General features: G+C 38.5%; 1 protein-coding gene across 2 annotated transcripts in view; it reads left to right on the top strand.

Moving 5' to 3' along the window:
- Positions 1 to 428: 428 nt before the first annotated feature.
- FGGY (FGGY carbohydrate kinase domain containing) overlaps positions 429 to 15,088 on the top strand; it is a 517,954-nt gene continuing 503,294 nt past the window's right edge. The window contains exon 1 of one of the 2 annotated variants that reach the window (XM_074265798.1): positions 429 to 526. The gene's annotated coding sequence lies outside the window, so the exon portion shown is untranslated. Of the gene's footprint in view, positions 527 to 14,582; positions 14,729 to 15,088 lie in introns of those variants that run through there. The other variant, XM_074265799.1, reaches the window with a different exon arrangement.

Raw genomic sequence — 15,088 nt, 5'->3', positions numbered from 1 at the left:
TTCAACAAATATTAATATTATGTTATAATAGTATAATATATAAATAATGTATAATATTACTATTACAGATATGTTAATAATAGTATGAATAATATTGGCTTTGCAAAATAGTTTGTTTCATTCTCCCTTCGATTTGCCCATTGCTCCTCCAGGGAAGGCCCTCTAGCCATCGAGCCCCGGGGGCCCAGCAGAAATGCCCGGTGTGGCTGCGGGGGAGCCCGGAGCAGGGAAGGAGGCCGAGGGGCCTGCTCCACAGGGCGCAGCCTAAAGAAAAGGCAAAGAAGGCCTCGGCTTGAATGAATTAACTGGGAAGAGGGAAGGGAAGGGAGGAGGAGGAGGAAGAGGAGGAGAGGCGAGAAAGGAGGCGGGGAAGTGGCCAGCCAATCAGGGAGCGGGCTCCGACGGCCAATCTGGAAGTGCTTTCGTGGGCTGGCTGAGGGGGCGGGGCAGCCGCCGCAGCTCCAGCTGAGGGGAAAGCTCCAAGTCAGGCAAACTTGGTGGGGCGCTGCCTGTGTAGGCTGTGCAAGTAAGTGAGTGACACCCAGGGGGTGGGGGCGGGCGATCGGCCGGGGGGACGGAGGATCGGGCCTCTGGGGAGCCTCCCGCAGCCCCGGCCCGCCCTCCTGTGAGAGTGCAGGGGCCCCTCGGAACACGCGCACACAAATGCACACGTGCACACGTACACTCACACCAGCCAGAGGGCCCCTGGGTGCTGGCTCCTGCAGGGGCTGGAGAAACGGGGCTGTGAAGCCGCAGTGCTCAGCCCCCACCCTCTCTTCTCGCCTTTCTCCCTGCCTTCTTTCCTTACTCACCTTCTTCCCTCCTCCTTTGGACTCCGCTTCCCCTTCAGTCTTCCTTTGTTTCTCCCCCTCTCCTCTTTGTAACCATATTCATTCTCCTCCTTCCTGCTTCCTTCTTTCCCCAGTTCGCTGATGAAGTGGGTAGGGAATGAGACTTCAAACAACGGGAAAAATTTAGGTTCAATTCCTTCAGACACTTAAAGAGAACTAGTCTGGTGATCTCTTTGTACCTCAGTTTCTTAATCTGTAAAATACATTGAGGAAAGCAAGTCCAGAGGGCTAATGATTTGCTCAAGATCTTCCTTCCTCTCCTTCCCCCTCCCCCCTCCTCTCCCTCCTCCTCCTTTCCCTCCCTTCCTCCCCCTTCCCTCCTTCCTCCCTTCTTCCTCCCTCCTTCCTCCCCTCTCTCCCCTCCTCCTCTCCCTCCTTATTTTCCTCCCTTCCTTCCCCCTTCCCTCCTTCCTCCCTTCCTCCTCCTCCTCCTCCTCCTTCTTCTTCCTGTCTGTCTCTTTCTTTCCCTTTTTCCTCTCTCCTTGTTCTTCCCTTCTTTTTGTCATCCCTCTTCCCTTCCTGCCACTTCTCTATTCCTCCTTCTCTCCCTCCCCACCCCCCTTCAGGTACTTTGTCCCAAATTCATTGTTTTCTTCATTATTCTTTTCCTACTTTAATTTCTTCTTTTGGAGGTAGTTGGACTGGAATCAGATGAGCTCTTCCAGCTCATATTCCTGATTCCTTTTCTCCAGACTCCTACTTTTTTACTCTTCTTTCCTCCTAGTGTCATTCCCCACTCTCTCAGTGCATCTTGGATCACTGGACTTCTGATTACCCTCCCTCCCCCCCCTTTATCCCCAGTTTCTGTCGATGAATCCACTCCAGTATATGCCCAATTTCCCTCCCCTGCATCCACAGTTAGGAAGTAGGGAAGCTGCTGGCAAACCAACTTAGACTGTCATTTTTAGTACCTTATTCTGGACCCTGAACTCAGGAAATTGAATTTACTAAGTGCATAGTAAATGGTCACTGAGTCCAATTGAATGTTAGTAACTCTTCAAGGAGAAACCTGTCTCCTTAGAGCCTGGAGTTTAGACAATGAGCCCGGGACAGTGAATGCTTAGTCCTACCTTCTACTCCCAGTTCTTAGTAGCTGTGAGACCCTAAGAAAGACATTTCCCCCTCTCCGGATCTCACCATCCTTTTCTCTAAAATGAAGGGGCTGGACTTGAGATGGCCTCTGAAATCCCTCTCAGTTCTAAATCTAGAAGCCCTCATACGGAATCCCCATGCATAACATTGTCTAGTCCCAATCAAGTCTCAGCTCAAATGTCATCTCCTACATGAAGCCTTTCCTTATCCCTCCAATTGTTGGAACGCTCTTCCCCTCTCTTTTGATTCTTTATATTTATTCAGTTAACATTTTTGCATTTTTTAAATACGTAAATTCAAAAATCTTGAGCTGGAAAGAACCTGCTCATCTAGTTCAACTCCCTCATTTTTCAGAGGCAGAAGTATTGTGTCCAAGGGCCCCTGGGGACCTTGGGTCACTCCACTAATCAAGCTGGCATGGATAAGAGTTGAAAAAAATCTACCTTATCTCTAACCTGGGATTCTGCCAGTAGAATGGAAGATTGTTGAGGGCAAGAACTACTTGGTTTTTCTTCCCCCCCCCCAGAACCTAACACAATTTCTTTTAAAAAAATTGCTTTTTGAATGAATTTATGGATTTAGGAGGTACTCAAGAGCAATGATAATAATTCACCTTCCTATAGCTCTTCAAACTATTCAATCTTTTGCGGTAGATAGTACTTAAATGTCACTTTCTACGTGAAGCCTTTCCCTGTCCCTCCAATTATTGGAGTTTTTCCCCCCTTTTTGAAATTTTTTATTTACTTTTTATTTACTATATATATGTTTTAATATATTACACACACACACACACACACACACACATATATATATATATATATTCATACATTCAGAAACCTTGAGCTGGAAAGAGCCTGCTCATCTAATTCAATTCCCTCATTTCCAAGGGAGTATTATATTCACGTTTTTCTGGGGACTTTGAATATGTTCATCAAACAAGCATAGATAAGAGTTGAAATCAATTCTTCCTTATCTAGGATTCTGCCTCCTTAACTGGGTACCCAATAGAATGGAAAATTCTTGAGAGTAGAAACTAATTTTTTTATTCCCTAACACTTATCACAGTTTTTTTAAAAAAATTACTTTTTTGAATGGAAGCGTAGATTTGAGAGGTCCCCAAGAGCAATATTTCACCTTTCTCTAGCTCTTCAAGCTTTATGTGATTGATAGTGTTTAAATGTCACTTCCCACATGAAGTCTTTCCTTATCCCTCCAATTGTTGGAGCCCTTTTTCTCGCCCTTTTGAAACTTCATATTTATTTGGCAAATATTTTGTATTTTTTAATACATAAATTTAGGTAAGTTGGACTGGAAAGAGCCTGCTCAGTTAGTTCAACTCCCTCATTTCCCAGAGGGAGAAGTAGAGTGTCCAAGGTCCCCTGGAGACTTTGGCCAATCAGATAAACAAACAGGCATAGATAAGAATTATCCTTGTCTCTTGACCTGGGTCCTTTCTATTTTTTATGATTCTGCCTCCTTAACTGTGTACTTAGTAGAAGATTCTTGAGGGCAGCAATTACTTGGTTTTTCTCTTTTTTGTTCTTCAGCAACTAACACAGTTTCTTAAAAACTAATTTTTGAAGGAATACATGGATTTGGGAGGCGTCCCAGAGCATTAATAATAACTTGTCTTTCTATAGCTCTTTTAAGATTTTGTTTTCTTTATAACAATCTTCTGTGGTAGTATTAGTATTAATATTGTCATATTTCCATATAATGGCATTGACTTTTTGAGAAATTAAATGAGTTACCTAATAAATATAACAGGAGTCACGAAAACCTGAGTTCAAATCTAGCTTAAGATAGTTCCTACTTGTGCAATCACAGGCTAGCCATTTCTCAGTTTTTTCATCTGTAACATGGGGATAATAGTAACATCTGTCTTCCATTGTTGTGAGAATTAAATGAGTTAGTAGTTTTTTTTTAAAGCACTTAACAGTACATGGCACATCATAAATATTATATGTTAGCTATATTATTATTGTTATTATTATCATCCTACCTTGTAAGTTTATGAAATGGGATTCTAACCCAGTTTTCCTGACTGAGTCAGCTCTTTCTTCATTTTTCTCTTATTTTTAGGGTCCTCTTCCTACTCTGCTTATAGATGTTGCAATACTAAAAAAAAATCTGAATTTATAGCTACCAAAAATGGTCTTTTTTCCCCAATGTGGGCTCCCTCATTTATTTTTACATACACTGATCAAGAAATAAATGTAGATGAACTTTTAGATCTAAGAATCAGAGTATAGTCATTATAGCTATATTGTTGCAGTGAAAAGAAAGGGTGAGTCAAGAAAGAAAATGATGGAGTTGCTCAGGGAAAGGATACTTTGGATGGTCTGGGCTGCAAGATTAGGTAATGGAAGTTGGTCACTGGGATGACTGTAGTTGTGGTTTCGAGATCATGGCAGTGAGCCATTTATCACTCTACCATTAGGGATATTAAGAGCTATAGCTATGGAGGAAAACATTATAGTGTAAAGTCTAGGAGATGGAAGGTGAAGCATAGTAATAGGGAGCCATTTAAGTTTATTGAGCAGGGGAGTGGCATGAGCAGACTTATACTTTAGGAAAACCACTTTGCTATTGGATGAAAGGTGGAAGGAGTGAAGAGAGACTTAAGGTAGGAAGATTAGTCTGCAAGTTATTCAAATAGCCCTGGGAAACTTGATGAAGGCATTGTGGCCCTGTGATTGGAATGAAGATATATTCAAAACTTGTAGTGAAAGAAAGAACAAAATGTGGCAATTAATTGGTTTTGTAGAATGAAAATGAGGAGTTGATGATGGCTAAAACATTGTAAACTTAGGTAGGACAGTGGTGTCTTGCCAGGAATAGGGAACTCTAAAAGAGAAGAGGGTTTAGGGGAAAGTAAGGAGTTTTTGAACTTTTAAGTTTGATTTATCATAGTGTAGGAGAGGAGAGCTTTGTGGATAGGTGAATGGGGGAGATATCCATCATTATTTTATTGTATTACTACACACACACACACACACACACACACACACACACTCACATACACACATATACATACACACAATCATATTACATGGACTATAGTTCCTTATTAAAGAACAAGTTTCTATTGTATTCTTTTTATTGCAGCCTATTGTTATTCCTCAATTGATGGCACACACCTCCCTTTCTTTCCTTTTTTGTTACCACAAAAATGTTGCTCTGATTTTTCTTGATCTTTTCTTTTTTTCTCTATATGAAACTTTTCTTTGTCTCTTAGACTTTCTTATGGCCTGTGACCAGAAGCAGGATAGTTAGATCAAAGGGTTCAAGAAAGATTTACAGTAGACACGTGCATAGGTAATTGTTAAATCCATACCTAGTAATTAAAGGAAGTTAAGAATGTTGAGAGGGGATTTCTCTGACCTTGCGAAGTTAACCTTATGGAAAATGACCAATTCTCAGAAATTGGGTGTTGGTGCCTCTGTCAGTGAGAAAATGATAAATGAGATGAGCTTCATTTATAGCTCTTTTCATGTCCAAAATCGGCAGATGTCTTCTAACAATCTGTACCATCTTTTTTCCTTGCCTAAAGCAATGTTTGGGTTCTCAAAATTACCCCCCTCAAAGTTCCTCTAAATATAGTGAAATAGATGAATCATTCTAAAAGAAAGAGTAAAAAAAAATCCTGGAAAAATCTGTGAAAACATTGATAAAGTTTGATATATGGAATGTTTCATGCTCCGTTCCCAAGGCCAGTTTTATTTTTTATTTTTTTAAAATGTTTTTATTTATTTAAAATTTAAATACAAAATAAAATAGAAAAAAAAACAGAAAAATATCATATGTTCAAAATATACAACAATTAATTTCCAATTTAAGAAAATGTATTTAATGGAACACGTATTCATAGTTCAATTTTATAAAAAAAAGACGTTGTCTTCTTATATTACTTCTTTAGGATCAAGTTTGGGCATTATAATTTAAAAACATTCAATTTCAATTGTTGATATAAATGGAAAGAGCATTGTCATAGTCAATATATATGTGGTTTTTCTGATTCTGTTTACTCTTCTCTGAATCTATTCATATAATTCTTTATATGCTTCTCTGTGTCCATCATATTCATTTCTTATGTCAGTATAATGATTCCATTATATTCATGTAACATAATTTCTCTTTGCATCTTTGAGTTGATGAGTATCAGTTTTATTTTATTTTATTTTTTTGCTGAGGCAATCTTAAGTGACTTGCCCAGGGTCACACAGCTAGGAAGTGTTAAGTGTCTGAGAAAAGATTTGAACTCAGTTCCTCCTGATTTCAGAGCTAGTGCTCTATCTACTGCACCACCTAGCTGCCCTGAATATCAGTTTTATTAATAGTTCTTTGCTTTTGTTACAAAAATTGTGACTAGAAAATTTGGTATATGTGTGAACTTTTCGTTATCAAACCTTTTGGGAATATGTTCCTAACACTAGGATATCTGAACCAAAGGATATGGCCATTTTTAGTCAATCTCGTAGCATAATTCTGAATTCCTTCCCAGAATGGTTGGACCAAATCAGAAATCCACTAAAGATGGATGAGTGCGTCAGCTTTCCCATAATCCTTGTAACACTTAACTAGCCTCATGTTTGCTAATTTGCTAAATTGTTCGGTAAAACTTTTGACTCATACATTTTTAATATTTGTGATTCTGAAGATTCTTTGTGATTGTTAATAGGTTGTAATTCTTTGAGAATTGTTTATATTCTTTGATAGCGGATTAAAGAATAGAAAATAAGGGAGAGAAACGAGGCAGGGAGGTCATGTTGGACATGAGATAGATGAAGTCCATCTGTTATTTTGACAGATTGCTTTTGGATGTCCTATAATTCAGAATACATGTGGTTCCATGACATTGAGTACTCTCTTAATTGACACATCTCATACTTCCTGATCTAGGATTCAAAGGTGAAAAGTCTCTCTTTGCTTAGATAGGATGTCCTTTGATGTTTGACACAGAATTGCTTCACCATTAGTTAGGGACTCGACTTTTCCTTTTAAGTAAGGAAACCTGTAAAAATTGGTGTTTCTTTGGCATTGGGTCAGCCACCTTCCCAAACAAGATACAAGATTAGGGCATTAATAAAGGTTCGAGTTGCCCTTTGCAAATTCTAATGGGCTCAGTATTAATGCTGTAATTTCTGCTCTTACTTTTCTTTAATGAGTTCTATCTGTATTTGTGTTCAGCTTTGTTTCAGGTAAGGAAGACTCTCCTGCAGTATGTTCTATCCTTAAGGCCTCATTACCTTTAGCCCCAAGATTACAATTCAAGACTGAACAAGTGGGGTCAACACTAGAATCGGGGCCAGAGACCCAGACTGGCCTCTGGGTAGGAATTGTTTCAGAAGAAAGTGTTTCATAACCTCCCATGAAAAATTGATCTTGTTGTCCTACCTAAAACTGGTCTGAGCTTGCCAGAGGTAATTATGGCTAGTGAGTTTGTTTGTGTGTTGTTTCCATTGGAGTGGCTTTCTGGTAAGAACTAAGAGCTATGGATTTCATCCAGGATCTTAATTGCATGTAATATTGTTCCTTAAGGGAAGATGTTCTTATACTGGCTCCCTTTGGAAGTCTGGTGAAGCTGATGGACCCCTATATTTTTCAATCAGCAAAAACTCATCCTCTGTCTTTGCCCTCCTATCCTTCCCTTTTGTAATGAAAAGGAAAACAAAATCCCAGTTGTGAACATGTATAGGTAAGCAAAATAAATTTCTGGATTGGCTATATCCAAAAAAACAATGTTTCATTTTAAGTTCTTCACTTACGTCAGTAGAGAAGTATAATGTTATATCATCAGTGCTCTGGAATTATAGTTGATCATTACACTAATGATTTTCTAATTTCTATTTATCACATTATATCATTGTATAAATTGTTCTCCTGATTCTACTTACATCCCTTGACATTAGTTCATACAACTCTACCTGGGTTTTTATGAAACATATCCATAAATATTGTTATAGTACAATAATATTCTTTCACATTTATATATTATAACTTGTTCAACCCTTCTCCAATTTATGAATATTCCCTTAGTTTCCTATTTTTGCCACCGCTTAGAGAGAGCTGCATAGTTTTGTATCTTCTTAGAGTTTGTTTTGCTTAGAAATAATTTCTCTCAATCTGTCTTCCATCTAATTCCTCATTCTTCCATCTAATTGCTCATTCTTTCTTCTCCCCCTTCCCTTCTATTTTCCTGTTGAGTAAAATGAATTTCTACATGCAAGTGTGTATATTTTTCCCTTTACTGACCAGTTCAGAGAGGTTCAAGTGTTAGCTGCTCCCCTTATTCACTATATCCTTGTTTATATAGATGAGAGATAATTTCCCCCATCTTTCCTTTCCTTTAGTCCCTTAGAAGTTCTATTGATTTAGAAATGTTTAAATTTCAAAGTTTTTCTGTAGCTCTGGTCTTTTAATGAGAAATGTCTGGAAACTCTTTATCTTACTGAAAATCTGTTTTTTTTTCCCCTCTGTGGGATTTTTTCTAGTTAAGTTATTCTTAGATGTCATATAACAATCTTTAACTTTTGAAATATTACTTTCCAAGATTTTGACTTCATTATAATTATGGCTACTAAAATCTGTGTAATCTCAACTGTGATTCTTCAGTACTTGAATTCTTTCTTTTGGGCTGCTTGTCGTATTTTTAAATTTGATTTGTAAGCTCTGGATTTTGTTCCTGGGCCTCTATTTGAGAATATTTTTTCAAGAGGTGACTGATGGAATCTTTCTATTTGCATTTTGCCCTCTGGATCCAAGATATCTAGGAATTTTTCTTTTAAGACTTCTTGGAATGTGATGTGTAGGTTCTTATTTTAAGTAAATATTCAGGCAGCTCAATGATTCTTGATTTTTTTCTCTTTGATCTGTTTTCTAGTTGAATTGTTTTTTCAATGAAATACCTTATTCTTTTTCTTTCTACAGTCTTTTGATTTTGTTCTAACATTTCTTTTTATTTCTATTGCTTCATGGCATCATTAGTTTCCATTTGGTCAATTCTAATTTTCAGGGAGTTTATTTCTGAGACAAAATGTTGTGCTTCTTGTATCAAACTTAATTCCCATTTCAATTTTTTTATTTGATATTTTCCATTTATTTCTCTTGCTTTTCTCTAGAATTTTCATCTCATTAATTAAAAAACAAGAACAAAAACAAGTGTTTAACTTTTGTTCCATCTTTTCCCAGAATTCTAATTTAGTTTGTGTCCCAGATGGGTTTTTTTTTTTTTTTTTGAGACTTTGCTTGGAGTCGATCTCTTCTCCTATATTTGTGTTTTTCAAGTTAGAGTTAGAGTATGATCCTATCCCCCCTCCTTGTCTACTTATTTTTCTAATATCTTTCCTCACTTCAGATCTGATGTAAGGGCATGTTTCTGAACCCTTTTGGAAGGAAGGTCTTCTCTGTATTTTTTTTTTTTCTTTGCTTTTTCCATGGAATGTCAGGGGGTGTGTTATTTTGAAACTATAGGTACAGGTCAAACTGATGACTTGCAAGCTTTCAGTGCTCCCAAAATGATCTGATCCAAGTCAAAATTGGATTGCTGTTCTTATATCAAAGTTTCTTCTTCTCCTCCTCTTCCTGCTCCTCTTCCTCCTCCTCATCCTCCTTCTCTTTTTCTTCTTCTTCCTCCTCCTTCTCTTCCTCTTCCTCCTCCTTCTCTTTCTTTCCAGTGTCATACAAATAGTAGATAATTGTTATTTTGACCTTGTATGTTCTCAGTACTAGAAGGTATATTCAGAGACATTATCCATATTCTCAAGGAACTTTTATATAGTTTAGAAAACATGATGTATACACATGAAAAATTGAGTAAAACTTGGCAGTACTGTATTATAAGTTCCAGCGTAGAGGTAAAGACAGTAACTAGTATTCAAGTTCTAGGAAGAAAGGGATCATTGTGAGCTGGGTTCCTTAGGCATTGGCTAGTGCATTGCTGAAGTTAGGAAAGTGGGAAGATTAAAAAAAGAATATTCAAAGGAGAGGGCATTGATGTAGAGATTATCTATTGGCTCTTTATTTATCTCTGGCACTTACACTGGTGCTTAATTTATGGATTGATGGATGGAGGAGACTAACCTTCAAGACTTGTCCTCTAGTAATTTTATAGGATACTTAGGATCTAATGGGTTTGGTAACCTTAGTGTCCAGATATATACATTGCATTGAAATATACTAAGGATCCAATTATAGCAATCTATCCATCATCAAGTCTTTGGACTTTGATCTTGGCATTTGTCAATAGGTCACAAAGAAATATCAGTGGTAAATATTTTTATATAGCTTAAAGATTTGCAAAGTATTGTATACATGATCTTATTTGGTTCTCACAACTCAGTGCTGTTATTATCCTCATTTAACAGATGAGGAAACCGAGTCCAGAGTGAAGATAAAATCAGGTATTTATAAAAGCATTTAGCAAATATTAAAGTGTCCTATAAATGCAAGCTGTTATTGTTGAAATGAGAAAAATAAAAAAATTGTGTTTGATTTTGAACTTTTCTTCCTCTTTCAAATTAAGTCGCAAAAGCCATTAGAGCATAATGGGTAAAGCGCTAGACTTGGAGTCAGACTGGGTTCAAGTCCTGGCTCTGACACACATTGGCTATGTGACCCTGGACAAGCTATTTAATCTCTCAGAGACCCAGGGAACTCTTTCAAAACTTAAAGTCACAGGGCAGGTGCAAATCTTTAAGGGTTGGAAGAGTTTTCTTTATGGGATTTTGCAAAGTTCTCTCTGTATGTCACCATCCCCTATAATGAAGAGATCCCAGGCCACCTATACCCAGCCAACAAAGGTTAACCGAGTGACATTGGTCCCATAAGTGCCAGTCTATTTTTTTCTTTGGCTTTATTTGGGAGGAATATCCTGCTTTAAAAACCAGAGAGAATCCCAGGGCAGTTTTCTTTGAAACATTCAGGTCAAAGAAATGTATTTGCCTTTTAAGGATGAATCCAGTTCAGAAATCAAAACCAGATCCACTTTAAAGTGTTTATTCTCTGGCTTCTTGGTAGGAGCAATAACTGGAAGGCAGATGACTTGGGCTCTATTCTCAAATGTTCTCAGCTGACTCCCTCTGGACCAATACTTCCCTTTCTGTGGAAGTCAGAGATTATGATGGGATGGCTTGACTTGGTGCAAAGAACAATGGCCTGAGAGTTAGGTGACCTAGGTTCTACTCTCAGCTGTTCCAGTTAGAAGGAAAGGGTGCCATTTATAGTTCATTTATTCACTCTGGACCTCTATTGTTCATCATATGCAAGAATGGGTTCTGAAGTCCAACTAGTTCTAAAAATTCCATATCTCAATGACCTATTTATGGTGGTATTAATGAGTTTCAATCTTCTGTCCTTTACAAGCTGTGTGACAGTGGTCAAGTCACTTTCCCTTTCCTAGCCCTCAGTTTCCTCATATGTAAAATCAAGTCTTAGATTAGAAGATTTCAAATGATCCTTCCAACTCTAGATATATTATCACCTGAATATTATAATGACCTCCAACGTATCAAATCAGATCGCTGATGAGGTTCCTATAAGTTTGATGATCATGGATTATTTCTTCCTTCCTTTACCCTGACCATGGTGATGCACCTTTGATTGTTCATGTCCAAACAAAGGATTTCATTAGTGAAAAAAGCTGCTGATCTGAATTTAATGTGGAATAGAAGATAATTGTCTAGAGCTAGTGAAAATCTGGCGCTTTTTCTCAAGGTCACAGAGTCATCCTTTAAAGGAGGAACTTGATTCCAGCCATATTTACTCCAAGATCAGTTTTCCACCCAGAAATTTTGCTTCTCCTTTGATCTGTACTCAATATTTTAAGAGTGTATTTGATGTGTTGACAGAAAAAAAGCTATGTAATCAATAGAATTTTTAAATAGGATTTTATTTTTCCAAAAACATGCAAAGACAGTTTCCAACATTCATTTTTGTAAAATATTGTGTTCCCAAATTTTCTCTCCCTCCCTCCTCCCCCTCTCCAAAATAGCAAGTATTCCAATATAGACACATTTGTGCAATTCTTCTAAGCATATTTCCAGATTCATCATGCTGAGCAAGAAAGATGAGATAAAAGGAGAAAAAACAAAAGAAAAAACCCAAGCAAACAAACATTTCCAACAATAAAGAGGTGAAAATCCTTTCAGTTTCCATAGTTCTCTCTCTGGATGTGGATGGCACTTTCCACCAAAAGTCTATTGGAACTGCCTAATCAGGGGAATTTTTAAAGAAGGTTATAGAAAGGGCCCTTCATGGCTGTCTGGTCTAACCCACTCAGAAAAGGAATCCCCAGTGATTTCACTGAGAGTGGGAACTCATGGATGAGGAAAGTCCCTCTGCTGATATAGATTAGCACCTTCTTTACAACTTCTAGTCCAAGCAATAATTTAAAAGTCAGAAGTCCTGTGTTGTAATTCTGGCTCTGCTTCTGACTTTCATTCGTATTCCATATTTCTGCTGTTTGGGACCCAGTTTCTTCTATCTAATAACTGTTCAGGCAAATCAAAACAAGTGCTATGACCACATCCTGATGTTCCCCAATCCCCTCTTCTGCTGGCTGAGCTTAACTAGTTCCTTTAAAGATCCATCTTTCTTTGTATGCTTTCCAGGCCTTCTACCATGTTCTTATCTTCTCAGCATGGGCATTTGTCACAGTTTGATGCCCCTAAATGCATACAGTATTCTCGTGGTCCAATTCCTTCATGTTATAACTGAAGAGAGCAAGGTGGGATTCAGGAACATAAAATGACTTGCCTAGGTTTGCACAGTACTAGTCAGTGACAAAAGTGGTTCTAGATCAGGTCTTCTGGCACTCCCCAGCATAGTTCTCTTATGAGGCAGCTTCATTATATTTGGACACAGGTAATTATTCTTTAATCTCCCATCCCCCCAAATCCCTATATAGTGTTATGGAAGATGGACATCGTGAAGAGAATTGGAGGATCACTGTAGTGTGATAGAGAAAGTGATGAGCTGTCCATCCATCCATATATCTGTCCATCCATCCATCCATTCATCCACCCATCCATCTGTCTGTCTGTTCGTCCATCCATCCATCCATTCATCCATCCATCCATTCATCCACCCATCCATCCGTCCATCCATTTGTCCATCCATTCATCCATTCATCCATCCATTTGTCCGTCCATGAGATAAGATCTATGTTAGGGCTCTGAGGACTTGAAGAACTCACCCTCCACTTTATCAGAAGGAGTCACCATATACCAAAATATATGTAAAGAGAAACTCAAAGTAGTTACAAGGCTATATAGGAGAGGGACACTGGTAGCTGAGCATAGGGGAGGTTGAGACCAGAACTTTGGGAAAGATTTAAGCAGAAGCTGGAGCGTGGGCTGTCTCTCTCCTCCCCTCCCCTCATCCTTATAGAATCCTTCTCTCCTTAGTCTTCTTCCAGTCTTCCCTCCATGCTTATAACAGTAATAATAATAACTGGCAATATTAAGTATCTACTAAGTGCACGGTATCTACTGTTAGCTCATTTTATGTTTACAACAAACCTGTGAGCTAGGTGCTGCTATTATTTTCATTCAAAAATGATAATTTCAAATGGGAAATGACTGGCCAAGGTCACATAGCTAGGAAGTGTCTGAGATTGTAATTGAACTTAGGTTTTCCTGACTCCAGGCCCAGTCTCCACCTCGATAAAGTCATGTAATCTCACGCATACATGAAAAATGAATTCCTGTTCTTGCCTTCAGTAGACATGATCATCCAGCCTCTGCTTGAAGCTCTTCAGTGGGGAGTCAGAGTAGCCTACCCAAAAGGAGTCTGTTTATTCCACTGTTTTTAAATTTTATTTTTTTAATTAAAGCTTTTTATTTTCAAAACATATACATGGATAATTTTTCAACACTGACCCTTGCAAAAAACTGTGTTGCAATTTTCCTCCCATTCCTTCCATACCCTGCCCTAGATGGCAAGTAATCCAATATGTGTTAAACATGGTGGAAATATAGGTTAAATTCAATATATGTACACATACTTATACAATTATCTTGCTGCACAAGAAAAATCAAATCAAATCAGCAAAAAATTAGAAAGAAAATAAAACGCAAGCAAACAACCACAAAAAGTGTGAAAATGCTATGTTGTGATCCATACTCAGTTCCCATAGTTCTCTCTCTGGGTGCAGATGGCTCTCTTCCTTACAAGACCATTGGAACTGGCCTGAATCATCTCATTGTTGAGAAGAGCCATGTCCATCAGAATGGATCATCACATAATCTTGCTATTGCCATGTACAATGATCTCCTGGTTCTGCTCATTTCTCTCAGCATCAGTTCCTGTAAATCTCTCCAGGCCTCTCTGAAATCCTCCTGCTGATTATTTCTTATAGAACAATAATATTCCATAGCATTCATATCCCATAACTTATTCAGCCATTCTCCAACTGATGGGCAGCCACTCAGTTTCCAGTTTCTTGCCACTACACTCTTAAATGGCTCTCAGTGTTGGGCAGTTTTTCTCCTGACACCAGGCCTCTTCTTCCACCTTCTATCTCACTCACTTAGATCTTGGCTATTCATTGTGAGGCTGAGAAGACTTTCTCCATGTGTACTTTGAATGCGAAGTCCATAGAGTTCCAAAGGTTAAAGTTTAGAGGGCTATGTGCTGGTTATTGTCAGTGCCTATGCTTTCTACAGTCAGAGCTACCAGAGCCATCCCAGAGTGAGTCAGCCAACTAGTGACCACTGGATTTAAAGGCCTTCTCTATCTTAGACATTTGAGAAGACCAGCATTTAAGAGTCAGGAGGGAAGGGAAGGTAAGCTGATTCAGGCTGGATAACTGTGGCCTTAGTGAACCAATCTGCTGTTCTTCAATCATTTTTTTTTCTTTTAAATCCCAAACTTCTGGCAACCCATTTTCAGAATGGGGTTTGTTCCTTTCCTTGAATAGCTATAAAGTCTTTATCTCCATCTCCTTCTCCCTCCCTCCCTCCCTCCCTCCCCCCTTCCTTCCTTCCTTCCTTCTTCCTTCCTTCCTTCCTTCCTTCCTTCCTTCCTTCCTTCCTTCCTTCCTTCCTTCCTTCCTTCCTTCCTTCCTTCCTTCCTTCCTTCCTTCCTTCCTTCCTTCCTTCCTTCCTTCCTTCCTCCTCCTCCTCCTCCTCAACAAGTTTCAAAAA

Source organism: Sminthopsis crassicaudata, chromosome 4 (assembly GCF_048593235.1).
Source record: "Sminthopsis crassicaudata isolate SCR6 chromosome 4, ASM4859323v1, whole genome shotgun sequence".
In the NCBI taxonomy this organism is placed as follows: domain Eukaryota; kingdom Metazoa; phylum Chordata; class Mammalia; order Dasyuromorphia; family Dasyuridae; genus Sminthopsis; species Sminthopsis crassicaudata.
Note: the sequence above shows the minus strand (reverse complement) of the source record. Positions and strands in the feature narration are given on the sequence as shown.